Raw genomic sequence first — 12,791 nt, 5'->3', positions numbered from 1 at the left:
AAAATCCGATGCAATTAACTATCGAGAGGAGGATAACGTGTCATGACGTTTGTCACCTTTTGTTACAACATGATAGCCATCGTGATTACCGAGTGGCAATAACATCAAAACGAAATCACTGATAAAAATTACTGTTATTAACAACAAAAAATTTCGAAAGAAATATTTTTCTTTATTTTCCATATCACCTTGCCTTGAAGCCAAAAACTAAGTAGAAATATATTCTTCCGACGGTGATATTCGTATAATAAGAAGTTCAAACACATGCTCTAATACTCGTGTCAACAAAGATCAGCAATTAACTTGTTATAGTAATATTTCTTTCTTTGATCATGTGTTAACGCGTAAATAAACAATGCTAACATTTTGTTGATCACGTAAAGGCATCTGTTATAATTAACAAAATGCTAGTCTAAACCAGCTTAATATTTCTCAAACTTTTTGCCCTTGAAGAATCCTTCAGATAATCTCCATAATTTAGAGAACCTTCGAGATAATATCAATATTTTGGGAACCCTTAAGTTTCATACATGTTCTAAGATCAACCTAGAAAATATTCGTGGTCTAGAGCAGTAATTTTCTTAACCTTTTTTTCCTATAGCTCCCTTTGGACCATATTTTCTTCTCGTGGCCCCGCGTCTCATTCATGCCCCCCCCCCCTCCTTATCCAGAAATGAGACGTTTATCACTCATTGAGTTGAAATTTGTCAAAACTAAATTTATAATAAAAGTTTTATAAAAAAAAAAAAAGGTTATTTCTGAACCCTTGAGCCAAACGTGGATCCAGAGTGGGGGGGGGGGGGGTAGAGGGGCAGCAATGGAGAAAATCATCCCTTTCAAGAGCCGAATCATATTGGAAAAATTGGTCTGACCATGTGTAAGGGAAGAGTCCCCACAATCAATCATCCCTCCCGACATGTTGTTACCCTGGTTCCGTGCTTACCCTGGGCTAGAGTTGATTGAGCTTCCTACTTATACTGGTCCTTCCGGAATCATCTCAAAATCATCGGCCCCGGGGCAAAACGATGTCTTAGATCCAAATATTTAATTGGAAGCAACAGTTTGCACGTTTGCATAATTACTCGCGAAAATCATATAAGTTACCAAATATCAAAATATCACCATATAGGTCTCCTATCGGAATGATTCTCCTCAATCGTGCCGATATAGGACCATGTGTTTATATGGTCTAGGTTAGGGGTTCTCAAAGTGTGCGCCGTAGCACCTTGGTGAGCCCCCAACCTTCATCAAGGGCACCACGGTGCAGCAGCCCCACAAATGCTTTCGAAGAGATTCTTTGTTAAAATTTGGGGAGCTGCGGATGTGCGTTGATTACGGAAAGGGGCGCCGTGGGTGGAAAAAGTTTGAGAACCCCTGGTGTAGGTTGTATGGGTGGATTCTGAAAGTAGTTCACGTTTTTTCCCATCATATTCCACTTCAAAACTCGCTTGAAGAACTAAAACTTTGAATATCATTATATAGGTTTTTCACACTATTTGTACATCCGTTCTATGAGCTCTCACATTCTGTGTGGTTGGCATGAAGAAATAACTTGTAGGACTTAGAATAGTTCTAGGATGCCCTTCTTAGGATATTGAGACCCAGTTATGACCATCGCATCTAATAAGCTGACTCGATTCATATTTCAAGATATTCCACTACCTTTTCCATAAAATGGTATGGGAGAACATTTTGTGATACAAAGTGTTTTCAAATGGTGAAAACGATAATAAATTTTGGATTGTCTACGTAATTTTACATGAAAAGTAAATTTTACATAAAAATGTTACATGAATTTTGCTTAAAAATTCATGTAACATTCAAAACAACATTGCAAAAAATTCTATGAATGAAATGTTCCGTTATTTTCACAGTACATTCCGTCAGTAATGATGCGGGCTGTAAACTAAAAATTTAAAGGGTTGTATGGTATGCTCATAAGTTACACCAAAATCTGTTGATGTACGCGTGGATTTTCTGTGAACATATCGTGTTCATGACACTAATTAGGCAAATACGTGTGATATGCCTTAGATTTTGGTTCATAACCTTAACACTATATGGGAAAATATCATAAATATCATATTAACGTTTTGAAATGACATAATCAGTAGATTTTTCCAAATCATGTTTTCAACTCGTGTAAAATGCCAAACATAGCATTCTTCGTAAAACTCGTTTTAAGATTTTAATGACAGATTACTGGTAAGGAGAACTAGGGCTAATGGAACAATGCCAAATTCCAATATTTGTTCTTTTTTTTTTTCAAATATTTCTTTCACATTTGAATGACAGTAATCAAGATATTGTCATTAATACTAAGAATCGAACAATTTCTAGATTATTAGAGAATTTAATTCCCATTATTAGAGTCCAGGAAAGACGAAAATCAATTTTTCACTGTGAAAATTAAGTTTATTTTTGTTTGAATGATTTTGAAATATCAAATTTCTGTATTTTTGGTGAAGATACTGCTAATTTGTATACTTTGAATATTGCACTTTCTATAAATATCAGTTAAATTTTCTTGCGATAAACAGGTGCTATTCAAATTTAAAAAATATAAACTTTCAGCCCTTGGAGTCTAATGGGAAAAGAATAGAGATTAGTGTCGAACAAAGTGTTTTCTATCGCGCAAGAAGAAAAACTGGAATGTTCGGAAGTAGTATGAAAGCTATACTATAGCTTAACAATAATTTTGAAACTAGATAGCTTCTATTCCATTATACTTTAGCTTAGGCACAGGAACTCTTGAAAAATTATGCTAAAATGATATTTCACAGTGTTTATCAATTTTTTTTTTGTGAGTCTATTTCTCTTGACTCATTAGACTCCGACCTCGGTATATAATGAGACAAGAGATTAATTTATAAAATTGACTATCCTGCCAAAACAACTGAAATTATTTGTTTTGAATATTTTTACCGTATAAAAAATATATATGTTCATAAATAAACCAAAAAAATGGGGTAAGCTCAGTCATGGACACGAACGCAAGTTTTGACATGAATACGTTCTTTATGACCTGAATCAAGTGGTGGGTACTCACATAACGAAACTGTTATCATCGAACTTCCCTTTGGAATAGCTAACAGAAATTACTAATGTCTTTTGTTTGTATCCATGCTTAGAATAAGACAACCATAAATACATTTTATGGGCATTGTATAATATTTATCACGCATGCATATATATATATATTGTTTATAATTTTTTTGATTGCATTTTTAATTGGGTTGCTGTATTTTCGTAATATATGAGATTCATACTTGTTATGGGCATCTTTTTCTCAGCCACTTCGTTGGGCTTTTTGCCTGTTGTGGTCTTGTATTTGGATGTTTATGTTGTAAACTCGAGATTTCGCGGAAAACAATTTTGCTACGAAAACAGGATACGAGCCTGCTGCTCACACCAGAAAAAGAATTAAAACTAGATAGGCATCACTGAATTTGTCTTTGAAATATGCCTATCAGACGAACCTCTCGAGCTAAAGCGTAAAACAATTTCGTTATGAACGTGGGCAGGGAGCCTTGTGCCCAGACGGAAAAGGTACTTAAACTAAATTTGTACCATTGGATTTGTCTGGAAAATGCCTATCAAACAATTCCATTTGCTTGCTCCTATTTGCGTTGCGAATCGCTCGAGATACAGCGTAAGAATTTCGTTATGAAAGCGGGCCGCGAGCATGATGCACAGACAGATTGGAAGCGGTATCAAAACCAGAGTGGTATGGATGAATTTGAGTGGTACCATTGGATTTGTGTTAACGAGATCTACCCGTAGGAATCAGAAACACTGATATATTCTCAATAAATATTTATATGTACTGGATAAATAGATATATATTCATATCCTGAGATATGAGGGTTTAAACTATTTCTTGATGCAACTTTTTGTGAACAGACACAGTATCGTCAGATGATTTACAAGACATTCACGTCAAAAAGTAAAAATTTGTTTATTTCAATACAAAAAAATCAAAAACTAAAATTTTTCCCATAGCTCTATGTAAAAATGCAACACTGAAGGGAGGGGGGGGGGTAACTTCAGATTTGATCATAATATAAACAAAACTAGACCTGTTTTGAAATCACAAGAAATAGAACTTTCATAAAAATTGAAAACAAAAAAAATCGATATTTTCTTCGAAAATGGCATTTTTAACGTAGTCGGACAAAATACAAAACCATACATAATTGCAATGCTGTAGTAGTTACCGATGTGAAAAACAACACAAAATAATCACACCAAGCACCGAATAGAAAGTCCTAACCCAGTGATTCTCGAACTTTTTTCACCCATGGTTTCCTTGCCGCAGTTCATAATTCACCTGCGGCTCACTAAAATAGTTTAGTAGATATTTTCACTTATAAAAGAACCACTTCAAAGCACAAATATGCACATAAACCAACATCTCCAGCTCCGCGACGGCCCTGAGAAATGTTGGCGACGCTAATAAGAGCCCCGACACACACTTTGAGAAACGCTGTCCTAACCGATAAATCATGCTAATGCTGTTCAGTGGCGTGCAATACATGAATCACAAAAGTACGACGAGTAGGAAAACTTTTCAGACAACAGCGACATACAGCGACGAAGATTCGAACTTGTTCCCGCCAAACCCACATCGCATGTATGTATAATAACAAACGCATATATACACCTCTCCCTCTCTCTCGCAGTCTTTACGGTATCCTTCCTCACAACCATCTCTTCTCATCCTTCCACAGATGCTTTTCTTACATCTTTCTTCTTCTTCTTCTTCCCTTTTTTTTAAAGCATCTTTTGTGGAAGAGGAAACCCTTCGCTTCCCAACCTTTAAGAAAATCTTCTCTTTTATTTCATTTTATTTTATTTTTTAATCTTTGTTGGAAATCCCGCGCGCTCCGAAGGCTCTTGAGCATCCCTTTCATTTGAGGCAAAAGAATGTCGAGATGTGCATTGGGATGAGAGAGAGAGAGAGAGATGCGGCGGGGGGGGGGAGTAACGCGAGGTGAGCGGATTCACCAGAGAATATACGGAGGGAGGGAGGGAGCGCGCTCGCTCTAGTGGGGGAAGGAGAGGAGGAGGGTGGAGAGATGCAAATACTGGAAAAAAAGGGGGAGAGACGAAGAAAGAAATAGCGGTAAAAAAATGGGGTGGGGGGGAGAGAAGTGGGTGGCGTGTGCTCAGACAGGGAAAAGCGTCCGCCCCTTTTTCAGAGATAGCCGCCAGTGAGGCGCTCGATAGCGGGAATTCTTAATGAAGCTATTCATAATTAATGCGTAGTGTTAGAAACAGCTTGATCATCGTCAGTTAATTCCAACGGCACATATATACACACACACCGAAACAAGCGACGACGACTCGCAAAATGTAGTCGGTCGATGCAACAACCGATGCACCACATACAATATGCAGTAGAACCTCACTATAACGGACTTCGTTTATAGCGGACAGTTGAAAAGATTGTAAAACGAGTTTAAAACTCGTTTTAAGTATTTAAAAAAGTATTAAATCGTTTAAAAAGCTGACCTACGTTGGAACAAACACGTTGATTATGTCTTCAAGAGAAATGCCTCAATAAACTTTTCTTCCTCCGCCGCAACCTTAAATACTCCACTCGGGATGTCACAGGCTACTCTGTTACCAAACTTTTTATCTCTGCCGTACTTTCCTACGCTGCTCAAATCTGGGACCCCCCTACACCCCCAGTAATATAGACAAACTCGAATGTATCCAAATAAGTCCACTCGTTTCATCCACGAGTGTTGGTAGGGCCGGAACTAGAGAAGGGTACCTCCTTTCGGTGGCGGTAGTTTTAAGTTGGAACAAAGAACAGCGTTACAGAATTATAGAATTTTCAGTTGTCGGGGCAGAAAAATCATGTTTGCTCCGGGCGGCAAAAATCATAGTTAAGGCCTTGCTGTTGGTCACCTTTTGCTTCCGTGTCCGAACTTGAAAACGCAATTTAATGTCCACACTCTCTCTCTCTTCTCTTCGACTTATTTCTCGATGAACTCTGTTATATAAGATTCTCCATGAACATCTTAACTCTTCGATACTTCTTGTATTCTGGCCAAACCATCTAGCATTAGCCTACATCTCTAATAGACTTGACCATTCCCATATGCAATATCCCCAAATACAACCTATTTTTGCTTCTACTGACTGTTTCAAATACAGCTTCTTTCCTTATACTATTGGTGACTAGAACAAACTACCCAACTTTATTGTCTATTTTCCCACAATCACTAGATATTTATACAATATCAGACAATATTTTTCTATCATTCAATTGCATTCACTTTTATAAGGCGTAATGGCCAACAATACTGTATAAATAAATAAAAAGCATTTCGAAGCAAGAGGTCATCGATAAACCTTGATCGTTGTTTTGTTTTGCTTAAGCCTTGATGCGTTGCATGACTCATACCGCTCGCCCGCCAGAAAGACCAAGATTATTGCAGTATATGCGAACACATCTTCTTCAGTTCGACCTGTATTGAAGATTGTTTTTATTTGATGCATAATAAGCACTTTTTATAGCTAACTACTGTACTTTTACCTGCACACCCTGTAGCATTACACCCCTATAAGAATCATTTGTTATAAACTGAATTATCATTAAAAAGGATAAACCTTGAGCCCTTACTTGTCGTTATAACGAGTTTCTACTGTACGTACTTATTCAATAGCAAAACAAACGCGTAAACAAAAATATTAAAAAAAAAATCGTAAATAAACACAGAATCGTAGAGTAAAAAAAAAAAAAAACCCACGTCAAAAGTCTTTCACTAATTTCTTTTTTTTTTTTCATCTCGTTTTAATTTTTATGTCTCTCCCCCTCACATCGTAGATGATGAAAAAAAAACGAAATCTTAAACACATTTCATACATATACATACGTGCAAATATGAAATTGTTTCCTTTTCCCTCCGAATTTTTCGCTTTTTTTTTTCTGTCTCTGCCTCTTTTCAACAAACAGCACAGGGAGCGGATAAACGGAAAAAAAAATATTCTACGGATATAAAAACCGTAAAAAAAATTTTTTTTTCATCCCTCGTTTTTTTTTCTTATTATTATTATTATGTCTTGTTTCTATTCTTTCCCCTTGTATGGCGAGAAGCCATATCAAAGGGAAATTAATTCACTTATCAGTCATTTAAAGTGTGTGTGAGATTCTTTACTCTCTTTTTTTTTTTTTACCGAATTTTTTTTATTCTTCATTCTTTCAGGAAGAAAATGAAGCTAGTTAACTTTTTTTTGTCTCTTCCTTCCCGGCCATATATACATATATTTTTTTTGGTGTTGCTCTCTCTCTCCCTTCCTTCCATTACATTTAATACATTTTTTTATGTATATATTAAGCATTATTTAAATCTCGCTAGGTGTAAAATGACATATTTATGAATCTAAATCGGCAAGGGAGTAAATAAATAAACAGGGGGAAAAAAACACGGGCGTTACACACACAAGAAGATTCGCGTAAACGATGATCGAAGTAGAAAATGATGCTCGCGGTCGTTGTGTTATTTAGGATGACGTTACATGATATAATTTATTCAAATTAGCACCACTACACGTTTCCAATGAAGAATATATATGTATATATCAAATAAATAAATATACATTTTTATTTAAAAAATGTCTCGAATAGATAAATGAAGGATCGTTTAAATGATACTAAAATGTTCTAAAAAAATTGTTTTTTTCATTGAAAATTTAAAAAAAAACTTTACAAAAAATCTCAAATTGCTTTTATTCTGATAGATTGATACTTATATGCTTATATGCTTATTTTATCTAAATTAGCTTCTGCATGTTTGAAATTTATGATATAAGAGGGGAATATCAATGTTTTTGCTCACTCATACATATTGTTTTAATCAAGAAAAGTAACATAAATTGATTTCACTGTTTTGAAGTATGAGTGCTTGATTTGAGATGTTGATCGAATTTTGTGGTCACGTTTTTTGTAGTCTACGTATATATATGGATTTTGTTTGAGGGTTTTCAGAAATATTAGCAAGAGAATGTCACCCGTACTGAATCAGCACCATCTATCTCTAGGAGGAGCTAATTGAATATTTATGGAGTTTGAGGTAAATATTCCATCCTGATTTTTCTCGTGAAAGCGTCTAAACTACATATATTGGGCGCGCGCGGTAGCCCAGGTCGATAAGATACTCGCCTAAAGTACCAAAGAATGTTTAGAGGTATCGCGAGTTCGATACCCGGTTCATCCTTGTCAGAAAACTTTCCTGACACAGGGATACACTAGAAACGGCGACATGAGCGCAGAAAAAATTGCTAGCGCAGAGATTAGCGCACCAACCTCTCGACGAGTATAAAAAACAAGCCTGCCGTTCGGAATCGGCAATAAATTGTAGGTCCCGGTCTAAGTAGCCCTCGTGTACAGAAAATGACCGTGGTGTGACAAAAATTATCAATGATTAAAACTACATACATTACAAAGTAAGACAAAATTTCATTTTCAACACATATAAGAAAGCAAAAATTAAGAAAATAGCTTCATTAAATTAATATTTCGGGAAATATGCCACTAACGCTATAAAATTAACAACAGTGATGTCAGAATTTTCAAAACAGATACACGACTATCGCAAATGTCTCTATGTATTTTTCCTTCAATAAGATATAGAAAATATGTAATCGACATTTTTTTGGTTATCACTGACCTCTATGCAATACATTCAGCATTAGTGATTCATTAACATGATATAAAAATCATCTAGGTTCTCATATTAGTTTATTTTTGATTATCTAATAACGGTGAATAAAATTTCAAAGAAAGTAAAAATTTAAAAATCGTTTTGAAGTTAATATTTGACATAAAATACCTTGAACATAAAAGGGAAAAACTTAGAAAATCTTAACTGAATATAGAACCTATTATTATCCGGGGGCCGATTATACGAGAAGCGGATAAACCGGTAATAAAATAATTTATAGGGTGAAATTATGAGGGTCTGAGATAATGTATGACTTGAAATAGTAGAAATTAATCCGGGTTTGTGTTTTAGAACTACAAAATCTTATAAGTTTTTTAATGTACTTTCACTTTCCTTAATTCAAATTGCTTTTATCTGATATGAATAACATGGCAATATACACTGAATATTCATTTTGAATCAAATGCACACATATAATACTTTTTGAACTATCCTGTGATTAGTGTTGTGGTACGACCCATTTGTTATTACTGGCGGTTTAACCATAATTTTCGGCTATCCATGATCCTCTTCCCCACTATCACCTCGGATAATCCCCGTTGTACTGTTTAATTGAGATACAGCATGACAAAATTCGAAAAAAACCGAAATATAATATAGCTATATACAGGGCGCATAGGTAACAGGACACAGCATAGATAACAGGCATTTTACTGGGAGACCGTTGATCGTAGAGAGGCATACTCCCAATTCGAAAATGCATCGAAACAACACGTAGAACTCAGATACGGCATTCATGTTGAAAAAAGATGTATTGTTATTAAAATGAGAAAATCAACTTTTTATACGGACACTCTGTGCCCAACAACCGAATTCAAATGATGTTGCCCTGTCTCTCCTGGTGCCAAAAAAAAATTCCCCGTTTCCAAGTGCAATATTCAGCGAGATATTTGAATTCATAAAACGGAGAAAAATTGAGAAAAAACAACATTAAATGTGGGTAAATCGTTTTGATGCTGGTTTTCCCACCGTTCTTCCGTTTTTGTAATTCGAATATCTCAACGAATATTGCACTTAGAAACATGGAATCTTTTTTTGGTGGACTTAAGAGAGACAGAGCAACAGTTTTCTAATTGGGTTCTCCAGGATAGTGTCAGTATAAAAAGTTAATTTTTTTTCAACTTTAATAACTATACAACACTCTTGCAACATGATGACGTATCTGAGTTCTATGCGTTATTTGGATACTCTTTCTATTACAAAGTAAGTCGTTAGTATCAGCGATTCGCCAGTAAAATGCCATGCGTGCTGTTACCTATGCACCCTGTATAGTTATTATATATAATATAATAAATGCATATAGTATATGCGATGGTAAATATGATAAAATTAGGCGGAACAATACAAGAAGATGATTCTCCTTTGAAAAGCATTACTCGAATATTTACCTCGAGAGGTATAAATCACGGTGAACGCCAAACAAAAAAACATAAAAGAAAATTTCCCTACGAATACTAAAAAAATTCCAAATAAAAAAAATATGATATAAAAAAAGTCATCGGGCCAATAAAAAGGAAGGTAAAAAAGGGAAATATATATATACGAGAGGAAAGGGTAAGAAAAACGTAGCAAAAGAGGAAGAGGTAAAAAATAATAATAAGGATGAGAGGGAAAAAAAATCGCTAAAAATCCCGACCATGTCTTGTTCCGCCTTATTTTATTATTTAACACGTCTTCTCTCATCTTTAATAACATATCAAAAGGGAAATTAATTTACTTATCAGTCACTTTAAAAGCTGGAATTAGTTGTAAAATGCTCCAGTGAGGAAATTTCTGGGATACGTGGCCGCTTCTTCAATAGGATGAAGGGAAGGCAAGAGAAGAACGATGATGATGTGCTATGCTAGGCTGAAATATTTTCTGCATGCAAATCATGCGGTTGCCGTCAGGAAGAGGACGAGGAGGAAGATGCATAAGAAAAAAAAATGTATGTATAAAGAAGGAGGAGGAAAAAGTAGCTTCAGAGTATAGGGGAAGAATAAAATTTCATGGTGGAAAAATAAGAAGAGATGGGAAAAAAAAATTATAAGAAAAATAGATTTTGGGCATCGGACCGACGACGACGCACTTTTAGTTCTTTTGGTCGGTGAGGAAACTGACGTTAATAAACAGTAATTATTTTTTCTACCCCACATTCATCCTTCTTGCAGAATTTTCTTTAGTGTTAGAGTAAGCGTCTCCCTCTCTATTTTCTTGTTCCTCACATACTTCTCAATTTATTTATTTATTTGCCTATTCTACTTTATCACAGTTTTTTTTTCTATTATGGAGAAAGCATCTTCTTTTTGTCCGCCTTCTGCGTCATCGTCTCGTGTGTGTGTTACGTTCGGTACATTTATCGGTTCCTGTATGCACATAGTTAACAGTTAGCAGCTGAACCAAGTCATTCTTGTGTTTGGCTGAACGGTTTTATTCGAACATCAACTGATGATTTTTGCATTGGCCATCTTGAAGTGATACAATAGTAAACTTTCCAGTCGATTTTACGTTTTGTCTCACTTGATCTTTTCTTTTTTTACTAGTTATACGTCATGTTCATTTTTTGAATCACTCTTTTTTATCTCACCGAGAACCCGTCTAATTAAAACTGTGACTGTATCACCTACTATAGATGATTAGTGATTTTTTATATTGGACACTTTCACTCTTAATTTAATGGAACTTTTTGAATAATTTCTCTTCAATCCATTAATCATCTACAAATGTCACGTTTTCGGACGTAGCGAGTAACATGCACAGCGTTAGAAAGTGTATTTTGGAGCATGGTACTCTACGGCAGCGTTTAACAAAAAAAAAAAAAAGGCGGCTCAAAGCGTTTGTGTACTTGAATTCCATGGGTGAAGGTAACAAGTGCCTTGCTGTAGAGATTTTTTTTAATTTTTACACCAGCCAAGTTTTATTTTTTGCAGCAGCTCCTCCTACGGAGGGAGAACCGTGCACACACTCCGTATTTTAGGTGCCATAAAAAATAGCAATGGGGGATACTACTCACTTCTTCTTCTTAGTAAAGAACAGTAGTCACCAAAAATAGGAACAGTTTTTTTTTTTGCTTTCTTCTTCCTCCCCTTACTCTCAAAGGCAATGACCGCAAATGGTAGCATGCTCTCCATGACTGTCATTCTACAATTTCGTACTCAGAGATTCCCATGGGTATATGCATGCGATATTGGAGGATATATAACGTAAAAAAGAGTATCACAGAGTTATCTACAGTTTAAAAGTCGAAAAATATATATGAATGCAAATTTTGAACAAAAAGATGCTACGTGTACACTAGATGTTGAAATTTTAGCAATATATTTCATTCCACATTAGGGTATATTTAATAATCAACAAGTTCGTTTATTTGCTTACACTAAATATTGAAAAATCACTCATCCCTTGAATTGAGAATTCCACTTAATTTTTTTTATAAGAAAATAATATTAATGTACGGATTCAAAAACTTCATTAAACGATCGCAATTGTGAGAATAAATTCTGCGTATATAAGAAACTCTATAATATTCACTTTATGACTGTTTATGATAATTCAATACGGTATGTGTATAGAAGTAGTGGGAAATAAAAACTATATATAAAGTGATATAATATTAGAAATTGACAGAGGAACTCTCGGATAAAGCTTTTTTCTTTGCTTCTCATTGCCCCATTTCTATACTATCATTTTACTCTTGAGATAGGAAGAAGAAAATGAAGATGAGTCTTCACCCGTATTGGTTAGATGATCGAAAAACGGAAATGTTTCTGCGTGAATTCACACAGCACTAGATTCTGTTGTCAAAGGACTTCAGGTGTAATTACAAACATCCCTCTTGAAGATGAGGGAAAACACTTAAAAATCTTTAAACGTATGATTGGATCCCAGCTAGGGAGAAAATAATAATACCGTATATAAATATATCGAAAAATACGAAAAATACTTTTTCTTCATCTCTCAAGTTAACGATTCCATCGTCTTATCTTTCAAAAACGGTCATTTTGAATACAATTATATCTATTTTATACATATGTACTTTCAGCCCTGTGATTCTGGGACTGACATAGAAATTTTAAG

General features: G+C 35.1%; 1 protein-coding gene across 3 annotated transcripts in view; it reads right to left on the bottom strand.

Moving 5' to 3' along the window:
- Positions 1-12,791, bottom strand: part of LOC149080080 (uncharacterized) — a 440,318-nt gene that overhangs the window by 301,877 nt on the left and 125,650 nt on the right. The window lies entirely within an intron of this gene.

Source organism: Pholcus phalangioides, unplaced genomic scaffold (assembly GCF_987345545.1).
Source record: "Pholcus phalangioides strain wild (caught in Gottingen) unplaced genomic scaffold, Ppha-v1.0 ptg000011l_1, whole genome shotgun sequence".
NCBI classification, from domain to species: Eukaryota; Metazoa; Arthropoda; class Arachnida; order Araneae; family Pholcidae; genus Pholcus; species Pholcus phalangioides.
Note: the sequence above shows the minus strand (reverse complement) of the source record. Positions and strands in the feature narration are given on the sequence as shown.